We start from the raw sequence: 23,979 nt of genomic DNA, 5'->3' as shown, positions 1-23,979 counted from the left end.
GTCCTCTGCATGATTATCTTAATATCACGAAGGCTGATAATGTAAATGGAGATTTCAAGCTTGACCTGATTCATAAATAGGATAAGTTAAAATGATGAACATGATTGAGTTATTTGCCGCAGCTGCTTCTAGGACTGGATTGATTTGAATTTGTGCTGACAAGGCGTTGAGACCACTGGCAAGGACATCCCTGAGCTTATTAACAGAGTGCCGGGGAAGGAGGAGCACTGGGAGCAGAGCGAGGTGCGAAGGATGGGTAGATGGTGGTGAGCTGGCTGGGCTCTGAAGCCTTGGTCTAATAGTGATGCTATTCTCCATCACTATGCTTTGATGTCAGTAGGATCATTCCTATATCTGAAATAGACTGCTTTATTTCAAAATCAGGTGTTTAGACTAGTGGGGTTTTTTTGCACCTTGGGGTTTCTTTTGGAGGGCAGGCAGGAGGGGAAAGCCAGCAGTAAAACAACTACTTGCCTTACTCTCATTAATCATAACAGGAGCAAAGAAATTCCTCCTTGTGTACTGCACGCCAACATAAACCCCAGAAAAACAAGAGTCCTCGACCTGTTGCGCTTAATGAATGTTCTTGGTGAACCTTATTCTCTGTAGTCTTCTCTGGTCCCGTGCTGCTGCCCAACCTGTTCTGCCTACAAAGGAAGGCCAGGGCAGGGCCTGGAAGGGTTTGGACCAATTTTTTCCACCCAGTAGCAGCAGCACTGGATGCTGATTCTGCCACTAAGTCAATAGCTGATTTGCTATTGCTTCAACCTCAGCACCCTCAGAAGACAAAAACCGCAGTAAGGCTTTTGCAGAGTCTCCTGCAATAATTTGGTCTGCTTTTAGTAAAATAGTTAAATTAATATAATAACTTTTCTTGAATGATGTGTTCCTTGTACTGCCACTATAGTTGGTGCATCTCAATGTCTGTTTCTTTTTTTGCACAGTACTGTGGGCTCAGGATTGTGGCTGGTGAAGTATTTTCAGGAAAAAAATTGGAGCGTGGCCACTTAAATACTGATTTATTGATAAAGACTTGGGTCTTTATTCAGGTTTGGGTTATTTGTATGTTCTGGCAAGATTTCTGTCAGCAAAAGATTCCCCGGTCCCTGTCAGGATTTTGTCTCAAACCCAGACATTGTGAAATGCTCATCTGCAATGTGCAGGACCCAAGTTGGAGCCATGCTTTAGAAATCTCTCTTCTGCATCTCAGTTGCGTATCTGAACATCAGACTCAAATCGGTTTTCCTTCTCATGTCTTAAGATTGCACCTATGTGTAACTTTCATCATAGTTTAAATCAGGTCTGAAAGCTTTGACATGGCAGGAATTCATGGTTGTGAACCTGCCTGGAGGATCTCTTGCCTGCTGGCTCTTGCTGTTCGTAAAGAAGGAGCATCTCAGTGGGGATAGCTATACTGAGTAGGATAGAGGGTGCTGTCTTGTATCCTACAGGTACACATTCACTTTGCATGGTTGTATGCTTTTCCATTTCTTTTGACTCCAGACCCAGTTCTGTTTTCAGCCCATCTTGGTTAACCTATTTTCCATGGAAAGCAGATGCTCCACTGATCTATTGAACTGAAGACCCTTGCGTCATCAGCCAGATTTCCTTCAGCCATATAGACAGCACGTCTGTAATGATCCTTTGAAAACAAGATGTATCATCATATCTAGAGGGGAGAAGAGTCTTCCTATGATAGACACAAGGTCCTGACCTTTCTTCCTGGCTGGCATTGGTGCCGATGCCACTGGTGATCTGACAGCCTTTGAAAATCATCTCCCTGATCTGATGAGACCTCGTAGCTAACATTTAGGTCTGTCCTTATGGGACATTGCAAGTGAAAAGGGTTATTTTTTCACAACTACAAGAGTGTAGAATATGAAAACATATATTTATAGTGTGTCTATATAAAAATATATATGTGTGTGTATAAATCTATATTTTATATATATGTTATAGATATGTAAAAATATATAAACAATATATAATACTGGGGTTTTTTTGCATTGACAAGTTAAAGTAGCAACAGGGGAGAATTGCCTGAAATAGAGCACCACTAAGTCAATTTGATTTTTGCCATTTCCTATCCATTATAAGCCCAATTTAACCCCCTCATTTCCAGCCTTTGCTCTGAACCGAACACCTGAGTGCTGGACCCCCAATGAGCAAGTTCTGGGCGAGAGTTAATTATTGCAGCTCACTTAGGTACAAGTGTGAGAGGCTTTGGAGACAGAGGCAAACTTACCCTGAAAACCTTACAAACAGAAAGCCCCAAAGGATTTGGCTTTCTGGTTTATTGGTTCTGCTGTAACTGACTGTATTTTTGTAAAAATAGCATCTCCTGTTGTCAATTTGGAAAGGAAAAGATGGTCCATTTCTGGCCTGGAGTACAGGGTACACCAGCTTTTGGCTATCTTCTCACATCTGAGTAGGGGCTCAAAACGTGTCATTTGCTACTCTATTTTTGTCATCATTAATATTCTTGCATTCTCAGTTTGTCCTTTAAATAACACAGTTGCGTATCTATCTTGACATTAACCTTGTATAGGCACGTGTCCACAGAATTGCAGTGTGTTTGCTCTGTAAGTATTCATCCCTATTCATATATCTCATCTACCAACTCTGCTTTACTTAACCTGCAAAGAATTAAAGCACTTAATGGCTGGAAGCTTTGGCAACATGAATTAAAAGCCTTTTATAAATCAGTGTTCAGTAGTCTTCAGCGCACTGTGTAAAGGTAAATAGCTACTGCGTCTCCCCCTCCTGCTGCTTCATGGCTATGTCCTTGTGTTAAGTTTTCGTTAAACCTCCTTCTTATTGTGTTTCCTCTGTAAATCCTGCAAGTTTTAACGGGCTCCTAAATCTTGCAATGTGGTATAGAAAATATCCTGTGTTTACTTGTTTGTTGCTTTTAAGAGAGTCATTTGTATTTGATGGGCTTTGCACAGCTCTCTGTATATATATCCTTTTTTTTTTTTTCTTTGCACAGCTCCCTATATATATCTTGTATATCCTTTTTTTTTTTTTTTTAATTCTGAAAAGCTTGTCCTGTGCCAGGTTAACTTCCTCAACCTGTTGTGAAGTGATACCTTGTTATTATCAGAGAGCCAGGATTTAAATGCACAGTCAACGTACCCTGCAGTTTAATGCACTGCTGCAGAGGCATTGCAATAGCTGTTCCCATTTCTGCTCCTCGCTTGTACAGTGCATGAGATCATCTGATCGTCTTTAGCTTCTCCCACGTCAGAGCAAACCTGGTGTTGGTGAATACAGCAAGCCCAGCTTGGCTGATGTGCACTGATTTGCAAGACTGAGTTTTACCTGGTGCTTCAGCTTTGGGAGGGGGATGTTACTGCATCCATGCTTCTATAGGTATCTGAATTACAGCCCCATTTTTTTTTTTTTTCCTCCCCATCTCTTTCCAGGACTGCTGCTTTTTCTGGGACTTTTTAAAAAAGAAAAAGTGAATTTCTTCCTACACAAAAATCAGAGCAGTGTCTGGTGCTGGGAAGGCCTTTTACAAACGCTGTGCAGCACTGCTGCTGGGAACGGCCTCCCATAGCAACCTTCAGCTTGAAAGCTAAAATCACGTCACCCCATATGACAGCTTTATTACTAGATTGGCATGTGAACCCTCTGGAAGCAGTCGAGGTGGCAGCGAAAAAGTTCCCCTAGATTCTGTCTTTAGTTTGTTTATTTTATTTTATTTTATTTTATTTTATATTTTGTGGGTTTTTTTAATCACTCTGAGGTTTTTTGGTTTTTTTTTGTTTTTTTAAACATTTTCTTTCTCAGGTAGAGTAAATGTTAGAAAAGTGAGATGCACCCATCTAGGTAAGATAGAAGATCTCTGCCATAAGGTATGACACGTGAGCGTGACCATCACCGCAGCAATTTCAAGTCCTCCACTGCTACACATGGACAAGATGAAGCCCTTGGTGGAAAGCCATGGCAATAGTGGAACTGGGTTCAGGGTGTGCTTTTTTGGGGATTTGTGTTTACTGCAGTAGTGCTAGGGAGCTCCAAAGGGTTAGGGTCCTTCTCACCCAAGGACTGAACAAACAGGTGGCAAGAGCTTGAGGGCAATGCATTTGCCATCAGCACAGCATCCGTCTGGTAGTTAGCAGATAACTTTTGAAGACATGAAGATGGATGGTGCAACATACTCTGTGTAGTACCTTGGGCTTTTGCCTGCCGTCCTTGGATAGCGGGTGCTGGGCAGGTGGTCAGTCAAGGGGTCTGGCACTGTAGGTCAAAGCCTGAACCAGTCGTCGGTGGGGCTGCGCAGTAGCCGTTCTGCTCTTACCATCCCTAAAGAGATTTGAGTTGGCAAACTGAGTGTTTCTTGTGTTAGGAAGTTCTAATTTCCTCAGTCTGAGCTTCATGGGGCTGATGAGCTTGGCCCCAGGTGAGTCTGGAGTACACTTCTGGGTTTTGCTCGAGTCTCACCTCCCTTTGCTTTCACGGTGGAGGTTATTCTGGCCCTGATCCATCAGCACTCAACATAAATCAAGAGCGTGCTGACACACATGCTATTCCTGTTGTCCAGCATCTCGGCAGACTTGTGTCACACCTTTGTGCTGGTTATTGGCTTGCTTCCTCAAAGCTTCTGTTGATGAAGGGAGGCCTTGAGGGGTGGATGAAGGTCTTGGAGAGTGGGGGAGGACTCCTGAGAGCAGTTGTGGTACCAAACCAGGACATTCCAGACCCAGTCTGAGATAAGGCTGGTGATGGGACCGTTTGTCTCCTGGGCTCTTCATTGAGCTTGTCATTGCTGATCTGATGGACTCTTCCTCCCCGCCAGAAAACCAATTACAAAAGAGCTGCTTGCAGTCTTCACCCACCCACATGGACACGTGTGGCTCTCTCTGAGCTGGTGGCTGCTGGGGCTTCTCTGGCTGCAAGGGTAAGAGAGACAAAATGCCTCATGCTGTTGAAGATACCAACTTCTGTGACCTCCCTTGATTTTATTTCGGTGGTGCAGAGATAGTCCCATCGGTGTTTGTGAACCACCAAGCCCACGGGAGGAGCAGCGTCCCTCCTGCTCGCTACTGGAGCTCCGGATTTCTTTTCCCAAGCTCTTTTGGGGAGTAAGAAAGCTTGGAGAGTTATTTTTAGGTGGAGGAGAGGGGGTGGCTTTCTGTGCTGGCTGTAAGCAAGGAGACAGCCGGACTCAGACCCTGGGAAAGCTATCGTGATAGAGAAGAGGTTTTGAAGCCCATGTGAGAAGCTGCCTCGCTTTATCTGTGGCTCCCTCAAAAGCTTTTCAAGCTTTTCTAAGAGGCTTTCTGAGTGTCTCCATCCTCGCTTTAAATCCTGTTCCTCTCCATCCCTTTGCACTTTATAGAGAAGCAAGAAGTGACTCATTACACAGCCTACGAGGAAACTTTAATGAATAAATGCATTTAAGAAAAAGAAGAAAAGAAAAAAAAGAAAACAGAGTGTTCCTGTCTGGGGCAGAGTGATGCTTTTGCTGTCTTGAACTCTGAACGAATAAGTTAGGCTGCTGCTTTTTATTAGCTTTTAATTAATTGAGTTTCTTTAGTGCTGTTGTTAGGTCTGATAGGACTTTGTTGGGACTAGAGCTGCGGGTTTGTTTTTGGTTTTGTTTGTTTTTTTTTTTTAATTTGGTTTTAATTTGCTTGAAACATCAAGAGCAAAATTTGCAAATCTCCCAGCTATTTCCCTTCTTCCCCCTTCAAACCTCCTTGGTGCTGGCAGCATCCCACAGGGAGGAGGACCAGTTCAGTGCCCTGCGGTGTTTCTGGGCATCCTTGGCACTAATCGGAGCAAAGCGGTGTCTTTTGAAGCACCTCAGTGTCTTGGAGGTTGATGGGAGCCTCTCGCCTTTCAGAGGAGCTATGCTCTTCTGCCAAGTCCCTGAAATAAATATGTTTATTTAGCTTTCTTCCTTTGCTGCTCTGATGGAAGGAACCTTGGTGACACTTTTCACTTTTTCTCCGGTAATAAAATAACCACATATACCTGCCATTTTAAAAATAGACCTTGTGCATCCCCTTTCTTGCTTCTGCATCTTCTGTTCTGGTTGGGATCTCTCTGCTCGAGACTCCTGAACAGAACGAGATGACTGTGTACATATATATTTATACAATTCAAGCATTGCGTGAATTATATAAATATATAGAATGTATTTGTAAAATTAATAAAATTATATTTTATATAATTCACGCAATGCATGAATTTTGCAGTACATAGGAACAATAGGGTTAGTCAGCCGGGGCTGGTGGTAATAACTGGGAATTGGACTTGTTTTTATTTGAAGGTGGTTCTTCGTTTTGAAGGTTCTCTTTGAATTCAAAAGCTCATTAGTGCTCTGCTTCTTCTCCATAAGCTCCAAGTCTCTTCTCTTTGTTTAAATACAGGAAAGCAATGTTTTCAAAGGGAGGGAAGAGGGTGAGAAAGAAGTGTGGGTGCTCCTCTGAGATCGAGCCGATCCATTTTTATCTTGTTATATATCATTTTTACTTAATGCTGTTATATTATTTCAGCTGTGCCTGGTTTTCAGATTCGATGCAGATATGAAGTTGCTATAACAACATGATGATTCATATAATGCTAGCAACAATCTGCTGGGATTTATTTTTCTATCGTGATGACTTAGATGTTTTTGGTGGGGATTTCTGTCTATTTTCAGATAGACTGCGCCATTAGCTCTCTGCAGTGATGTGCTTTGGATTACCTGGACTCAAGGTAGTAGCACCTTCAGCATGTCAGGTGTGCAACCACAGCATCTGGCACCTTGTACCTCTGGTTAGGTGGTTTTCCATCTCATTCCTTCTTGCAGAGGTAGAGCTGATAAACTGATTACTTCTGAGATCCTCCCAATCCACGTCCTTTAAAAAAATAGAGAGGCACAAGTTAAGAGCTCTTGAATTTCTTCTGGAAAAATATTGGCAAGATCTTTATTACCACCTAAAGGTCCTCTGAAGTCACTGAGCAGTTAATGGGGTAGATCCAAAGGATTTGCTAATAAATTTGTGCCTTTTTTATTATTTTATTCTTTAAATTGCAGTCTGCGATAACAAAAATGCTTTTGTGGGGTCTTTTAATAGAAAAAAATGACCAGAATTAAGGATGACTGATTTTTCTGTGGAAGACAGCAGATTTTACAGAAATATCCACTGAATGCTGGGTTTTAAACTGCTTCTCCCTTGCAAAGAGCAGTCGTGATGGGAAATGTTTCAAGGTACCTCCAAAGATTTTTGTCAGCTTCTCAGTTCAAATCTGAAACTTAAGCAATGGAAATAAATGCCTTCAGCATCCTGAAGCCTCATGCTAAGAACTCTCTCCTCTTCTGTCTCTTTTTTTCCCCAATGTTGAGAATTTCAGATAACACATCTGCAAATGGAGCCATGTGCCCTGACACCTTTTTTAGAGTTTTGGGTTTTTCCTTTTTTTTTTTTTTCCCCCCTCTAAATGAAACCTTTTCTTTTCTGACTAACAAATCTAGGATTACTTGATGTTGGTTGTTTTTTTGTTTTGTTTTGTTTTTTTCTTTCTACATGTAGAACTGTAGCAGGGCTCGATGCCTTTTGGGAAAGTCCTGTTCCTCCTTGCAAATCCCCGTGCTGATCTGAAAACCACCCGGAGGTGGTAACGTGCTTTTGTCCAGCCTGCCTGTTGAACTGGTGTCTCTTTATCTTGCCCAGCAACTGGAATGCAGTTGATCCTGTAAAAAGGTCTGGGCTTTCTGTCCTGCCTAATTGTGTTAAATTGCATTTGCATCCTAAAGACAGTGACTGGGAGAGGATGTTGAAGACTTATATGCATTTTTAAATTCATAAATGCCATCAGTGGAGTCAAAAGCATCAGATAACTGACTCTAAAGGCCTTGCTGAAATGCACTGATGCCTTTATGTCTTTGAGAGTTGTCTTCCCCTGTGCCGACTCTCCAGTTCCTACACGTGTGAGGCTGTATTAGGGGTAAAGAGGAATGGTAACTGAGAAAAGAGCCAGTGTTGGAAATGTGCCAGAGGGGCTGGAATATCTGCACCATCAAGTGAATTTTGCAGTTTTGCAGGGGTTACATTCTGACACCTGGCTTTGCTGCTGTGGTAGGACTTTTGTTGCAAAGCAAGAAGCTGTTTACAGATCTGTCTTCCTGCATCAGAGGAAATATCTTCTCCTGGTGCTTCTGTGCATGTGCATTACCAATCCCCACTCTACTTTTTCAGCAATTGGGTATTTGGGCACTACAATAAAAATGCAGTAAAAATGGAGGCAGTGGAAAATATATGCCAGTAAATTATAACTTTTTTCTGGAGATGTGTTCGAAAAGTTTAAAGCTTGTGAAGCAGGCAAGCCAGCATAGTATATGAGATATTGCAGGCATCACTAAGGGATGTTGCCTTCACTGTGTTCCTAGGCATAGTTTTTTATCCCTTGACCATGTTGATCCTTCTGACCTGATGCCGTGCAGCCTATTCCATGCAGCAAATTACAGATTTCTCCTCCCGTGACCTCCTTTGCACATGGGATGAGGACCTTCATGTTTGGCTTGGTGGCTCCTTGGATGCTGCGGTGGAACAGAGGAAACCTCCTTCTGTTCATCACAGCTGGGACAGTCCTGCAATTTTAGCTTCTGGTTCTTGGTACTGTTGCTGCTTCTTGTCTGTGTTTTCTCATGGGCACGTTGCAGAGCTGTGCCGGTGGTGGTTAGTGTGAGACCGGTGGCCTGGAACAGAAGACAGTGTCTCACCCAGCTACTTGGGTGCATGTGTGTGTTTCTGTGATGGGTAGAAGAGGACTCTCCCTCTGAGTCATGCAATTCCTATTTCCTTCTATAGCCTGCTAAAATCAGTCAAGGGACAGGGAGGGAAGAAATGGAAAGTGTCTCCGTATTTCAAGAGAAAAAAACAACCACTCCTCCGTGGCGGTTATTTTAGCAGCAGTTTGCATCTCAATTTCAACCCCAAAATATGCATCAAGTGCAGGCAGTTGTGTTTGCTGAGCCAGAAGGTGTCTGAGATGGTGTCAGTTTTCTTGCTGTGGTCCTGATAGTGCGAGGAGCCATGAAGGACTTGTCAACCATGTGCATGAGGGAGGTAATTTGAAAAAAATATATATCTGGTGGGGTTTGCAGCAAGACCTCGGAAACGACTTGGCTTGCCATATTGGCTGTTGAACAGGGTTTTCACAACGGGGCACTGACTGCCTTGAGGGCTGTGGGTCAGCATCTGTCCTGATGCTTCCTCTTACAGAGCTGCTCATCTCAGCTGGAGTTGCAGACTCCTAAGGCCAGGTGTAGCATGGTTATCAGGGTTTTGCTCTGGTCTGATAGTGCAGCATTACCGCTTTTCCTGAAACCTCTCTGTAGGGTAAGCAGCTGATGTGCATGGTGGGTGGAGATGCATTCACAGATGGTTCGCAGAAGCTCTTTCTACTTAGGGATGCCCAACCTTGTGACACGTCATGGTGTTGCAGACCTCAAACTCTGTATTTGCTTCCATCTGCTCCTTAGGTATTTTACTAAGGTTGTTTCAGTTTTCTCCTGGCTTCTCATTTTACTTCTCTTGTGTCAGTGTCGTGGCAAAGCCAGAACATGCATGAGACCTTCAGCAATGGTTTCTGAGAAAACACTCGTCATTGCCTTTTGCTGCTCCAAAATACCAGAAAACCAGTCATCTTCTGGTCCTCCCATGTCCATTTCTATTGGAAGATGAATATTGTCCACGTGCATGGAGGAAACAGTGGTCTAAAGGCAGCCGCCTTGTGTCTCAAGCAGCAGCTGGTGTGCTGGAACAGGCATTGTGGTGGAGCTGGAACCCTGCTTTGAAGTCTTTTAGCAGCAGAGTGATGCTCTTGCTGCTGCAAATGCAGCTTCCCATTAGCTCTTTCAGCTGTCAGGGGTCTCTTGACGTGATGCAGGGAAGTTTCCGCATGATGAATTTCAGGGAGTGAGGCGAGGCCGGGTGTATATTTTAATTTTAGTTCTGCATGACGGAAGATGCTTGCGAGCCCATCATATTAATTTCAAAAGCTCTTTGGTATTGTGGTTATTTTGCTGGAATGATACAGTGGGTTGACTGGGGAATAAGCAAGCAAAGCAGGAATTTGGGGAACAGTAAAACCAACTATGCAGACATAAGTTAGCTTGCACAGCCTGTCAGTAACCACCTGCATATCGTCCTTGACCCGGTTCCTACACCTAGGAAAGAGGTTCTGACCCTGAAGGGTCTTTGCATCCTCAGTCTTTTGGACTGTAGTTACTGGATTGGAAAGACTCCAGTTGTCCAGCTTTCTAGCTCAGCCATCTTCCACTGGTCCCATCTGCTAATTCATCCTCCAGGAGAAACAAAGTCAATGTCATGCCAGCAGGAACTGTCGTAAGCTATTTTCATGTCTAGTGCCTGGGCATGGTATAGGGGAAGGCACGGAGAATTCCCAGAAAGGCAGTTGAGTAATGGAAGGTGATGGCTCCAGATGGAGCAGAGACTTCTTCAGAAAAGGGCTCCTCTTCCTCCCCTCCGGTTTCCACGCAACTGAGCTTTGACAGCGTTAAAACTTCAGGTCACCTCCTTTGCTTGCTCAGAATGGGGAGCTGGTTGCAATCCACTTACACCATATCAAGCTGGGAGGAACGTGGCATCGGTATGAGCAGTTGGTCTCTCTAGTGCGTGTAGGACCATGCACGAAGACACAAGGTGGCCCAGGAGCGAGGATGTGAACGTTGGAGTGAGGAAGCCTGGGTTGGTCTCTCCGCATCAAAAGTGTTGTTAGTAATACAGGTGTACAGAGCAGTGTCTTTGACTGTTGTTTGTCTTGGCACTGTCCTGGTTTCCAGCCCCGAGGCTATTTAGGTTTTAAGGGGATGGTGTATATCTGACAGGCATGGGTTGTGTTGCAGCTTGGGGACGTTCCTGGAGAACCCACCAGGCAAACTCCTCTAGATAGCAGCTGTATTGGACACTGTGCCTCCACCTCATGGTTTTGTTGGTTTTGGTTTTGTTTTTTTTTTTAATAAATACTGTGTTTGTGTGCTTGGATGGCATTTTCCATTCAAAAAGGGAGGGAAGGAATGAACGTGTCGCCCACACCCAAGGTGCTGGGCACATAACTCAGGAGAATTACTCATAAAACTGCCACCTCATTATCCAACTATGAAGGATTTCTTCCACCAATTTCCTTGGTCTGGCCACAATCCTGAAATGAATCTCACCTAAACAGTCAGTAGCATTTCCTCTGTCAGTGCAGGCAGAAATCATTTAGTTTCGTGGCTGAATGCTTCAGACAAAGAAGAAAAAAGTGTGCGTGGGGGGGAAGCCCAAAGTATAATACTTAAGTGGGTGCATTTGCTCTGGGTTTTAGAAAAGGATGTCTCCATCCCAATTCCAAGCAGATGATGGAGTACATCCCCTGGAAGCCCTGGATGGATTGCCATGATGTTGTCATCACAGTGTGTATCAGGATCTAGGGGTTGAATCCGTTGTGACTTTGGCCTCATTAGAGTTGCTCTTCCTCCTGCCATCTGAAGCTTTGGTGTGTGGTTCTTCCAGCCTCCCTGCCTTTCTTGTTGAATCTTAACATGTTTCCGTCTGTCATCTCCTGCACCAGGTTTCCTGTTCCCAATCTTTGGCCATCACCACGAACGGCTGACATTGCTCTTGGGCTCGCTCATCCTGCCTGAACAGCGGGATGCTTTTCACAACTTTTGCTTTCCATATGGATCTCCCCTCTCCAAGTCTGCTGTTTTGCTCTGCTGGGGAAAAACACAGCTGCCCTGGGGTTTGTTTTGTACACGCAAGTGTAGGTGGAGCAGATTGGAGAAGACTCAAAGCACCTGGGTGACTGGTGAGCTGTGTGGTTGAGGTGGTTTCCCCCCCTGTAAACATCTCAGGAGGAGGGGGTAGCTTACTGTTTTGGGTAGCAGATGGGATCTGGAATTATTGTGCCCTTGTGGGCACTGGTAGGATGAGCTGATTTTTGGATCTTGTTGCTTGGGAGAGCCAGTGTGAGGCTTCAGGCTCTCTTAAGTGCATGCTTCTGTATTTATTTCTCCTGATGGAGAATCACCTGGGTTTTAGCTGCTCTTAGCAATTTCCTGCAGTAAACAGGGATGGTGAGCATGTGATGGTTGAAATCCAGACCTAAGTGCATCTCTTGCTGATGTTAAGATTCAGAAGGCCGGGGGTCTCTTATGTGCTCTTCATCATACTCTTCCTAAATTTCTTTTCCTGGCAGCTGAAGTCACAAATTCCCAGCGCTCAGCCTCTGCTGCTTGTTTGCCTTCCTAAAGAAAGGGGGTGAAGGATGGGTGCTTTGGTATGCCCAGCAGAAAAAGCTTCCTTATAACCAGAGCAGTGATGATGTTGCTCAACAAGAAGTTGGAACTAGAATGTCCTAGGCTATGCAAGGCAAATCGCCAGGCTGCACATCACCTTGTCCTGCCTGTTAATATCTAAGAAGCTGGTAACACTTCTTCTGTCAGCTGCTAGCTATGGTTGGAGGCTTTTTAAAAGTTTCTGTTTGCCCCATGGGATAGTTTTACCTTGCCAAGAGGACATGAGAGTGCTGTTAGGGATGTCCCAGGTGTAGGATGCTGAAGGACGAGGTGGATTACCACTCATCTGCTCATGAAGACTATGGTAAACAGGAGAGGATGGAGCAGGAGGATTGAGCTGAGTTGCCTGATGGTGATTTTCATAGGTTAAATGGGCAGGTAGTTGGGAATTACATCCTCGAGCTGTAACAACTCAATAAGATCAATGTTTACAAAACACCTCGCACAATTTGATCCAAATCTTGATTAAACCTCTAGGGTGGTTGTCCCTAGCCTGAAGTGCTTGGTAACACATACATTTGTTGAGCTACCTTTTGATGTTTCTTGCAGCCAGCAACAAGAAGCTGCTGATACAGGAGGGGAAAGTCTGCTGTCACAGTGTGTAATTGGCTTGGTATGTTTGCACAGAGGTCACCGAAGGCTGGGATTGCTGCTCCGGGCAGATACAAATCATTGCTGCAATTTTATCTCTGAATTTTTCTGTCTGGGGAAATTGCATCCATTTTTTTTAGAGACCTTTGTATATAGAGCATGCATATAGGAAGTATATAGCATTTATATAGGAAGTGTTTATTAAAGCCTTAAAAATACTGTTGTATTCAGCATACAGTGACCAGAGAGCAGTATAGGAACTAAATGCAGTGTGTGAAGAAGGGCATCCTCGTTGGCGTTAACTGAACAAAGCAAGTAGGTGCTTTAATTAAAAGGCCTTTTGTGATAACAGACTGATGAATGGACACTGCACTTCTTTGTAATGGAGAAAATTAGGAAATACTGCATACTTAATAGCCATTGCAAGGTAGATGGATACATTAAGGAATCTACAATTTATCTGGCTAATGCTCATCTTGCACCATCTGAGTGTCTGCGGGTAAAACGATACAGCTTGTGGGTGCAGCTCTGGGTTGCATCCTGAAAGCTGCCCGGTGCTGGGCAAATGTAGGACCTGCCTCTTGGGGTTGCACCAGCACTTTTTTCCTTGCAGGAGAATTGGGTGCTTTTATAGCCAAGGGGTGTTGTTTCTAGAAGGAGAGTCCTTAGAATAAAAGCTGAAAATGGAAGTTCTTGCAAGGTAGGAGTGTGTGTACGTGTGTGCAAGCAAGCGTGAGAGAGAAACAACCTGCTGGTGAGAAATGCAAAGATCTTGATTCACCAAGGCTCTCCATGTTCTCTCAAATTTGATGTAAACTGAAATGCTTAACTGGATTGTGGCCAGAGTGTTCCTCCCACAGCAGGTTCAGGATCTTAAGGAAGACAGGACAGTTAAGTGATTCCCCTTTCCCATTGCAGGTTTTAATTAGTTATTTTTTGCAGGTATCTTGCAACTGATTATAACCCTCTACTTCTCCACCTTTGCTAATCTGGAAATCTTAAAACCCTTTAGCAGTTTTAGAGGTTTATATCCCCTTTCTTTTCAAAGGGAGGTGCTGTTACCATACTCAGCAGTGATATTTTGAGGATTCAACCCTTGCTTTTGTACCTGTTTGTACAGCCCAGCTCAGAGGCTGCAGGTTGTTGCTGGACCCCAGAGCTCATGGCACTGATGGTGTCTGTGTCCTTAGCCATGACATTGAAATAGTTTTCTTCCCAGTACTAATCAGTTGTCTTGCTTTTTCTTCCAGATTAAAAGAAAGTCTTGTGTGACCGAGGGAACAGGACTTAGGAAGCAATTGGTAAGAGCATCTCTGCAGGAGAGGGTCACCTGCATGTGGAAGGATGGGGCTCAGGGAGATGCAAATAAAATTTTGCCCTTGAGAAATGTTTTCTTCCTGGCTTTCATTTATAGAAGCTTCACCCTCTTTTGGACACAGTTGCAAAAAGGGAGAGCTTGGTTTATGAAAGTTTTGATGGTGAGGCTGGGGAGGGAGTCCCTGTCTCAGAGCTTTAGCGATATTTTCATGTTCTCCCCGTGTTGTCATTGTGCTGGTCTTTTGATGGTTTCCTGTCTTTGATCTCCAGAGCTAGCTATGTGCAGAAAAAAATGAAATATGGAGAATGGCAGCGTTTTGAAACACGGGTGCTTAAAAATGCGATGCAGAATTAGAATCATAGAACAGTTTGGGTTGGAAGGGACCTTTAAAGGTTATCTCGTCCAGCCCCTCTGCGATGAGCAGGGACATCTTCAACTAGATGAGGTTGCTCAGAGCTCCGTCCAACCTCACCTTGAATGTTTCCAGGGATGGGGCATCGACCACAAGATCTCTGGGCAACCTGCTCCAGTGTTTCACCACCCTCGTAAAAAAATTTCTTCCTTATGTTTAGTCTGAATCTACCCTCTTTTAGTTTAAAACCATTACCCCTTGTCCTATCACTACATGCCCTGCTAAAAAGTCTGTCCCCAAATCCGCAAATTCCCTGAAGTCACTGAGAACCATATTGTGCTATAGGTCTTAGGGTTTAACTTCATGTTCCTCATCTTGGAAACTCTTGCCAGGGTGAGCAAAGCCTGGTTGGTCTCCTGTGCAGTGTGAAAGGCAAGCAGGGGAGTGCTGGTTCCATGCCACGCTGGTGGGATGTGCATGCATCCCTTGGATGCCCACTGGTCTGCTGCCAGGGGACTTGCTGACTGCTCCAGCAGCATGTTCACATGCTGCAGCTCCATTCTTGGTCGGGACAGCCGAAGCCAAGGTCCCTTGGCTTTTCCTGGGACTATTCTTTTGTTTTCCCTCCCATCTGGTTTACACCTACTTGGAGGTGTAGGGTGCTGCTGTCGATTTACCAGACTTCTCCATGGTTTCCCTTGAGACAGCAACTCTGATTCATCACCTGCAAGGCTCATGTATGGGGAGAGAGCAGAGCTTTGAGTAATTTTCATGTTACCTGTGGCAGCACTGGCGCTGAATCAGTGGGACGGGTGCCCCTTTTGATATGGGTGATGTTTCCCTAAATATCAGTGCTTATTGCCCCTGGATCTCCTTGCAGCAGTACTGAGTAAAGAGCATTAGTGCTCCTACTGCTGTCTGAATAGTCCCTCAGCATCACGTTTGGCTGGAGAGAGATAACATAAATTGTCCTCCTACAAGGATCTGGGCTGAAAACTAGAGGATTTGGCTTTCAGTACAAGTTAGTCGTGCCTTAAAACAAATTTTGCTGAAGGCATCTTTTCTTAGCTTTATAGCTTTCCCTTTCCCTCTCTTGCTTTGATGTGCACTTTCTTCTGTGTGGCAGAAAGGACTGGCTGCATGAGAATATGGCCTGGACCAATGGGTTACAAAGCTGTAGTCTACCCATTGGTGGGGCAAATTGTTTTAGCAGTGAGGGCGGAAATAACTGTTGTGGCATCTCTGTATCTCTGACCCGTCTTGCTCTTGCTGGACCTGGAGTCACAAGCCTGATGCAGGGTGTTTGGTGGTGTGAATTATGAAGAACGCCAAATGTGACGAATGTGAAAGGCCCTTTGCGCTTTGAGAGATGTGTTGATGGTGTCAGCCAAGCCGGGGTCAAGATATTTATCTCCCACTGGCTGTCGTGATGGTCCTTGGCTGCGTTGACAGCGTGTTGGCCCCCGTTGATTTGTTGACCTGTCCAACTTGGTAACTGTTTCTGTGGTGTCTTTGTGCTCTTCAACACTTGTTGATCGCCCTCTCCCCACTCTGTGTGTACCGTGGGTGTGTTGCTCTGCCCATGTACATGCTGTATGATGAAGAAAGTGGGTGGTAACTGTTTGGGGAGCGTGACCCCAGCTGCAGGTTGGGTACGGGATGCTCTTGAAAGCCTTGCTTTTTGGTAGCTACATGTTGGTCCTTTGGGAGCAAAGCTACACAAGGACATCTCTTGCAGCAGAGAGGCCATATCTCTTCCTGTTTGGATTTGCTTTTTTTCACCTCGTGATACCCTTAAAGTCAAGGCAGCGAACTTGTTTTTAGCTCCTTGATCTGCGCCGAGCAATCGCTGGTGAAGGGACATTTGCTGGAAGGGTTGTACAGGGTGCAAGCACAGCGTGCTCCCTGGCCCCAGCCTGCTTCATCCACGTGGCCAAGTGTTTGCCAGAGGCTGCTGAGGTCCGGAGAGGCCACTCTATGCTAAGTACACCAGCAGTTTCTCCCTGGGGATGTTGTTCAACTGGCCTGACCCATGCTTTAGCCATTCAGGCAATGCAAGTAAGAGGTTGACTGGGGCTAAGGCTGTGCATGGATTCGTGTCCAGCTGGGAGCAGTAAGCATCAGCTTCAGTACTTGAACTTTTCTTGTGTGACCAAGTGGTTTTCTTTCTTCTTGTCTCTGACTGGTCATTTGTGCTTTCAGGTAGAGGCATGGTGATTGGAAAAATTGTGTTTTTATCAGTGCATAAAAATACATATGCATGCACACAACCACATATAAGAGATACCTTTGCTAAAGCAAATGGAGATGTAACATCCATGTGTTGATGCCCTTATTGTGCCCAGGTCCCTGCTAGATCTTGTTGCATTTTCTCATTATCCCTGTCCTGATCTTTGCAAGTGTTGCTGTTGAGCCTCACAAATACTGTTTTCCATGTGGATACCCTTTTTGTCTCTAGGGGTGCTAAGGAATCGGGGATGTTGTTTGTCCAAGGGCAAATACAAGGGCTCAGAGCTAGTGACGTGGACTTGCTGGTGGACTTGGGTTGCTGTTGCTCCTCTCCTAGCGTGCTGCTCCGTATCCTCATTCCACATGTGGTTCCCGGCTGTGGCGTTGCTCTGTGGGATGCTGTCAAGTGTGTATGGAAGGCAAAAGGAGCCATTAAGCAACACCCTTGTGTGGCTGTCCCAGCTGTCAGCATGTGATGTGAACAGTGCGGTGACCCAAAAAAGCTTCTCCCTGGGTGGTGGGTTAATCTGGTACCTACCCACGCCTGCCTTTGTCTGGATGTCCTGATGTTTAGCATTCCGTACACCACCCACCTTAGAGCAATGGGCAGCGTCGCCAGGCTGTTAGCATATTTTCTGTTTTTTTCAAACCGGTTTCTTGGCCAACGTTTCAGCACTGGGGTGGTTTCTGGCCAGATTTCACCCATGTGGTGGTCCGTGCTCAGTGAGCAGGGCTGGCTTCGCCTCCGCAAAGCCTGCGGCTCCCGTCTCGCTGCTTTTTCCCTGTATCCCAGTGCTTGCATTCCTGCAAGCGAACGAGATAACTGCCGTGTCTTTTTTGTAGCAAACTCTCCTCAAAGTGACAACCGTGGGCAAAAGCATGTTGATGTGGTGCATTGGGCTTGCTGATTCACTGGGCCGTCACCCTAATCCCTTTAGCGTTGAAAGAGATTGAAGAGCGTTGCTGCTCTGAGCTTCCTCGGTTGTCTTTCATGAGAAATGCTGCCTCCAAGTAACCCAGGATCTGCACAAATTCCCCAGTCTTCCCCAAAGAAGTAGGGAGGTGTTCTCCCACGTTGGCAATGTGGTTTGGCTTTGGCAGAGCGGAACATGCAACTAGAGGGAAAGATTTCCATGCTTGGACGCGAGCGTTGCTATCTGGCCGCGGGAGGTGTCTCACGCACCGCATTGGAAAAAGTTTCTTGTGTTTTGGGAGTGCTCCTCAGATGGGGATAACCTGGGTGTTAAGGAAAGATTTATCTTTTTTTTTTGAGATGTGGGGGAATACAGGGAAGTGAACTTATAGTTATTGCAGTAGCTATTGCTAAGGACAGCTCCTGGATGTTTGTCAACTTTAAAAATGAGCTTAATCTCCACTGCCTTTTAAGGGATTGATGAGAGCTTTCCTGTGTTGTTCAGGTGTTTGGACCAAGCACTGGCACCTGAAAATGCATTAACTATGGAAATCCAATGTTGTGCCCAATTCTTATCCTTCTGTGGCATCATGAGTCTGCTGGTGGCTGCTGCCATCACCTGTTTTCCAGCCTGTCAATGTCCTCTTTTGCAGCTCAAGTGGGACGGGGGAAAGATGAGACTGTCCTTGACCTCCCTCTGTCAGATGGCTACCAACTTCAGGTTGGGATGCTATGGCAGAGTTGATGATTTAGCTTTATTAATTTCTGTATTTATTTATTTGAAGAAGTGGAGGGATTTTTTTTTTTTTTCTTCTCTTTTGACCTGGAATTTCCAGAAACTCAGGCTCCACAGTCAAGAGCGGGTGCTTCCTTGTCTTAAAAGCGAAGACATCTGTACAATCACCTTAATTTCTGCAGCGAGCTGCCAATGAATCTGTCCTATGTCAGGCCAGACTTGGAGGCTGCAGCCAAAGTTTTTCAGTGCACATCAGTGTATTTTGAATTATCTGTATCCCTGGGCCTTACAACTTTTCTCTTCTCTCCCTGTTGCCAGCTTTGGAATTTTTTTGTGTGTTTTAAAAACACCTCGTCCACACATGGGCAGGTTTCTGTGCTGGTTTGGGACAGCAGCCAGCATTTCTACAGCTGGTGCGTTGAGCATTGTGCGAGGTTTCTGCAAAAGAGGCAGATCCAGATGTCCCTTTTTTTTTTCCTAAGCAGCGCGGAAGAAGCTGATGTGAGTTACTTCTGCATTTAGAGATCCAAAAAGCCGAATGTATTTATTTTTTAGCTGAATTGTGTGGCAGCTCTCCAGGCTACTTGCTGCAAATTCAAGGTTATTTTATGGAGCCATGGTGGGGATCTTTCCTCTTCTTTCTCTCCTCTCGCAGTATGCAAGAATGGCGATACTGTGTGAGGGGTGGTGTTAGAGCAGGTGCTCTGAGGGATGTGGATCGCAAGGAGGAATTGTGTGTAGTTTGGAAGAGGATTTTGTTGGCAGCTACAGAGCAAAGGGAGACAGGCAGTGATTGCACAGGAATGGCCTCCAGAACCCCCAAAATACTGACCCAGCATCAAACAGAAAGAGAAGGAAACCCTCTGGCACTATCCAAATCTGTTGTTATACTAATTCCAAGGGAAAGGACATCACTCTCTTCTAAAATGACAATTTTTCTATGAAATTTGAAATGGTGGTGAAACCTTGAAATTCTTGGTGACTTGCCAACTCAACTCCTTTTCCCACCCTCATCTTCCAGTCAGGTACAACCTATAGCAGGGAAGGAGAGTTCACAAAATCAAGCAGGGCCATGATAATGAAGAGGAGAGGCAATGGTATGGTGCCTGTCATTGAGGGAGAGCATTTCTGCATTTGAAGATGGCTTGAATCAATGTTTGCTGTTCTGCAGGTTGGCTCATGTCATCAGTCCTTGTCTCTTCAACAGTATAATTGCCTGAGATGATCTGCTCTGGCTCAAGCTGACCAGCTGGGAAGGATCTTGTCTTGGAAACTTTTGAGTTAGTAGTATATTTTGAGTTAGAAGAAAAAATGTGGTCTGTCTGTTTTGAGAGAGCAGCTGGGAAGCAGAATAAATAAATCCTTCATTTTTTGAAAAGAAACAGCAAAAAAAAAACCCAGAAAGAAATAAAGAAAACCTGCAAACAGAGAGCTGAAAAGGCTCAACTTCAGTGCTGTTGCGTGTGAATAATATTCTGAAGCCCTCATTGCGATCAAAGCATCTTTGCCAAATGCAAAATATTGTCTGTGCCCGCCAGCATTGTTGCTTCTCAACAAGGTGCAGTTGTTCAGTAAGTAGTTACAATTTTTGGGGAAAATATCTAGAAGTGATTAAAAAGTAATTTAAAATGTCTGTGCTTTCCCATTAAGCTTTTGCCAGTGGCATTAAACAGTCTGTTTCTTCCCCTGCGCTTACAACAAGCCTATTGTCACGCTGTAGGCATTTTTATGATAAAAAAATAACATCATGTATCGACCAAAGCTCAGTTAACTAAAGCAACTGGAAGACCTCCGTTGGCAAACAACAACCTGCGGCTGGGGATGTTGATTTTTCTAGGGATTAGCAAATTTGGCATATCAGTGTATTTTTAAATAACTCCATAGCCTTACAGTGCTGGTTAGGGAAAGGGTGTTATTTCCATTCTTTCCCTGCCCCTTAAATTGGATGAGGAAAACCATATGTTAAATACTTTTTTTTCTTCCAATTGCAATAAAGCCACAAGGATAACAAAAAAAAAAAAAAAAAAAAAGGGCAGTAAGCAGCTGGGGCAGACTGGAGTTGAGGGGATACAGGTGTGTTAATGCTTTCCTGGGTCTGAAAAATGCCTACTTTGCCCATTATAGGAAAAACAAGGTTGCACCTTCAAAAGCACTTGCCATGTGTTGCACCCATGTAATAATATAAGCGGTATAAGTTATAATACAAGAGCTTGCGTGAGGAGCTTGAAAATGGTCAAAAGCCCTCTGGATGGGGTCCGGAGGTGCTGCTTTCATTGGGTATTTGGGGCAACTTTTGGGTCACATCTTTTCACATCCCTCTTGGCCTTTTCTAGGTGTTGTAAGTGCTTTTCGAAACCACACGTTAATGGAGTTTCGGTGAAGTGAACAGTTTCTTAGGGTCAGCTAGATCTTGTTGGTGGGGTTGGACTTTGTTAGACAGGGGGGAGTGACCTGAATAAAACATTACTGGGCTTATGGGGGTTGTTCCTAGTGACTGCTGTCTTCAGTCTAGAGAGGAGTCTGGACTTCAGCTCCATGGGATTCCTTGGACCTGCTCTCCTTGAACCTCTTCTGTTGAGAAAAGTTGGCTGAAGGCCACAGATGATTCATTACAAGCATTGACATCCCTACTGGCTGTTATGGTAAACGGGTATTTTCCATATGCTAATGGCTTGATGTCTCGTTTTCAGGTATCATCCCAAACCCTTTTTTTTATCTTCTGTGTTTGCTTCCCTAAATAATCACTGAAGGAAGAAGAAAGCCTGGAGGGTGCTGCCATAGTTGGTGTGCAAGGTACTATATAAAGCAAGGCTGTTTTGGACAGCATCGCTCATCCCATCAGTGCAGCGGTTGGTTGGTTTGTTGGCTCCCAGCCTATGAGTGCTTTCTGGCAGTTTGATTCTTTGGCCAGAGCTACTCTTTTCATTAATGAAATCTGAGGACTGTTATGCTGAAATGCTGTCCTTCTCCACCTGTGCTTCCCTCCCTTGCCTTTAGTTCTTTGGACGTGTACTTTCTTAGGACAGGGAGGCTTTCCAGTGTCTACAGTGAGGAGAAGTGAAAGCAGGTGAAACAAAGAAGCTCAATGCTGGAAAGCTCTACAAGACATGAAAACCTGTTCTTGCAAAATGGTGGTTCCCAAATACTTCTGCTGAACCCCCAGCACATGCTCTTGAGCCACATTTCCATGATGGATGCCCATTGGGCTGTGCTGGATGTGGGAGTCAAGGCAGTGGGGAATTTTTAGAAGATGACAGTTGAAATGCTGTTCCTTGGCTGATCTGCATTTTGTCCAGATCTGCTCTGTAAAGGCTGGTGGCCTTGGCTGGGCTAAGTGGTCTAGTTGGCATAATTTCTCTTTTCTCTCACAACCACTCTCATGCATGACATCTCTGGTAAAGAACTCAAATTGTCTTCTAAGAACTGTATTTACAATAAGCTATGTAATCTCTGCTGCTGCTATAGGGTAGCCATAATTAAAAGCAAACCATGGGAGTTCACTGTCTAAATTAGCAGGTAATTACATAAGGTGAAAGAGGAATGGGGGTGGGGGGAGGAGAATCTGTAGGCTGATGGGTTATTTGCAATATACTCTAATAATTTTATTTTGTAATCTAATTATAAGAAAACAAGGGGAGGAAAAAAGTTGGGTAGTAATCAGAGGAGCTGACTCATGATATTGAAAAGATAAACCATTTTCTCCCCCCCCCAAAAAAAAAAAGAGTGTGTTTTGAAATTGCTTTTGAAAGTTAATATTTACAGGACTGAAAGCTGATAGACTTTCTATTATGTCATAACTAATCTTGATGGTAAGGAGCTTTCTGACTCTGTCACACCCAGTTAAATCAGATTTGGCAGTGCTGTGATTGGGTTTCTAAGTTATCTAATGTTAGCCAAGGAGAAGTGCACTGGCAGAGACCCGTGCTATGAACTGAGCTATAATTTTCCCATGTTTTCTGCAGTAGCATCTCCCTCTAATGAGCATAAAACAAACAAAATCCCATCTTTTGAAAAGTCATGACCTGGATAAAACTAACCTTAACTTTTCTGTCTTTTATGATTAAGTTCTTCTGTGGCTTTTTTATCCTGTTCCTTGCTGCAGATGTTCTGAGGAAACACTGAGCTTTGGTGTAAAAAACAACCCTGTGTTTGTCTAAAAACTCTAGATCTGTTACCTTAAAGTAATTACACCTTTATTTTAATATATTAAATATATATATGTCCAGCAGACCTTTAGATAATGTAACAGCTTTAGTGGTGGCACTTAATCTCATTCCTGAGCAGAGGTGTAAGTTATAGGGCTGCTTTGTCTCTAAGCACACATAGTCGTATGAGCTTTTCAATCCCACTGCTCAAATGGAAAACTGGGAGGGCTTATCCCTGTGGAAAGACATCAGTGAGCATGTGAGAGAGTTAGGAAAATAGTCTCAGGACGTTTAGAGAGTATCTGCTCCCTTATTTTATAGTTGGCAAGAGTTTTGCACTGTTGTGGATCTTCTTGCTGTTAGTGGATTTTTAAACTTGTTGGCAGTCTCATTTGCCTGCATGTCTTCAGCCAGCATCTTGGATATCTTGTAATTGGGGTTATGATCAAGGCAGAGCTATTTCAGGTTATGCCTTTGTGGTTGCATCCACAGGTCCGGATTGTCGTGCTCTTCTTGTTGAATTAGCCCAGTTTATGGGAAATAACAGGGCTGTTAATAGTGTGTTAATTCACCAGGTGTGTGTTCATCCACTGGTGCTTAAATGAGTCTTCACTACTGCCAAGCTGAAAGCATCACTGTTGCAGCATTGAAAAAAATCTGTTGTTGAAAAGATGTCCTGGTCTGCTTGATCTCTTCCATGTTTGTGATGGACACGTGTCCATTGCTTGTTGGCCATGGGGAGCCTTGCTGGTTCTCAGCCTTCAAAGAAGCTCCTTTCCTGACCTAGAAATGCAGCCCTTACATTAGCCATTCACCACACATAGTCTGACGAGGCACATTAAAAACTACATAGAACTTTAATCAGTTTTTAAATACTATAGCTCCTTGCCAGCCCTGCACTCAGTGTGAGGGAAGCAGCTCTTGGCAGTGGTGGATAAGGGCAGCTGTTCTGCCTGGATGTCTGTGGCAAAGCACTATTTTATGAACTCCTTTGCTTTTGGCTATCGGCGGTGCATGCTCTGCAAGTTTAATTTTGCTCAGCCTCTGTGATGTGTTGAAGGTGGTGTCGCTTGGATCCGTGTTGGAGGTGTTTTACCTTCTCCAGCTGAGGAAGAACAGGCTGAGTGTGGAGGTTGGAGGTGCTGAGGGAGATGCTGAGCTGGACATGCAGCTGAAGCCTCCACCAGCATTCAGGCATCTGCTCATTGCCTGCATGAGCCAGAAAGGACTGTCCACCCCTTATGCTTCCCTTCAGAGACTGCCACAACACACAACCCCATCTTTTTGTCTCTCTAACTTTCCACCTACATATCACAACTTGGCCACTGCTGCCTCGCAGTTGGACACAACATAAATTTATACAGAGGAGGAAAGAACCCAACTCCTGTGGGAGG

General features: G+C 44.5%; 1 protein-coding gene across 7 annotated transcripts in view; it reads left to right on the top strand.

Moving 5' to 3' along the window:
* The window catches only part of TSNARE1 (t-SNARE domain containing 1), a 482,633-nt gene that overhangs the window by 32,380 nt on the left and 426,274 nt on the right, over window positions 1-23,979 (top strand). For 4 of the 7 annotated variants that reach the window (XM_069780153.1, XM_069780149.1, XM_069780148.1 and 1 more), the window contains one exon: window positions 14,143-14,193. The exons of the other annotated variants lie outside the window; for them this stretch is intronic. The gene's annotated coding sequence lies outside the window, so the exon portion shown is untranslated. The remainder of the gene's footprint in view (window positions 1-14,142; window positions 14,194-23,979) is intronic. 7 annotated transcript variants of the gene reach the window in all.

The sequence above is a fragment of the Haliaeetus albicilla genome, chromosome 3 (assembly GCF_947461875.1).
Source record: "Haliaeetus albicilla chromosome 3, bHalAlb1.1, whole genome shotgun sequence".
Lineage (NCBI taxonomy): Eukaryota > Metazoa > Chordata > Aves > Accipitriformes > Accipitridae > Haliaeetus > Haliaeetus albicilla.
Note: the sequence above shows the minus strand (reverse complement) of the source record. Positions and strands in the feature narration are given on the sequence as shown.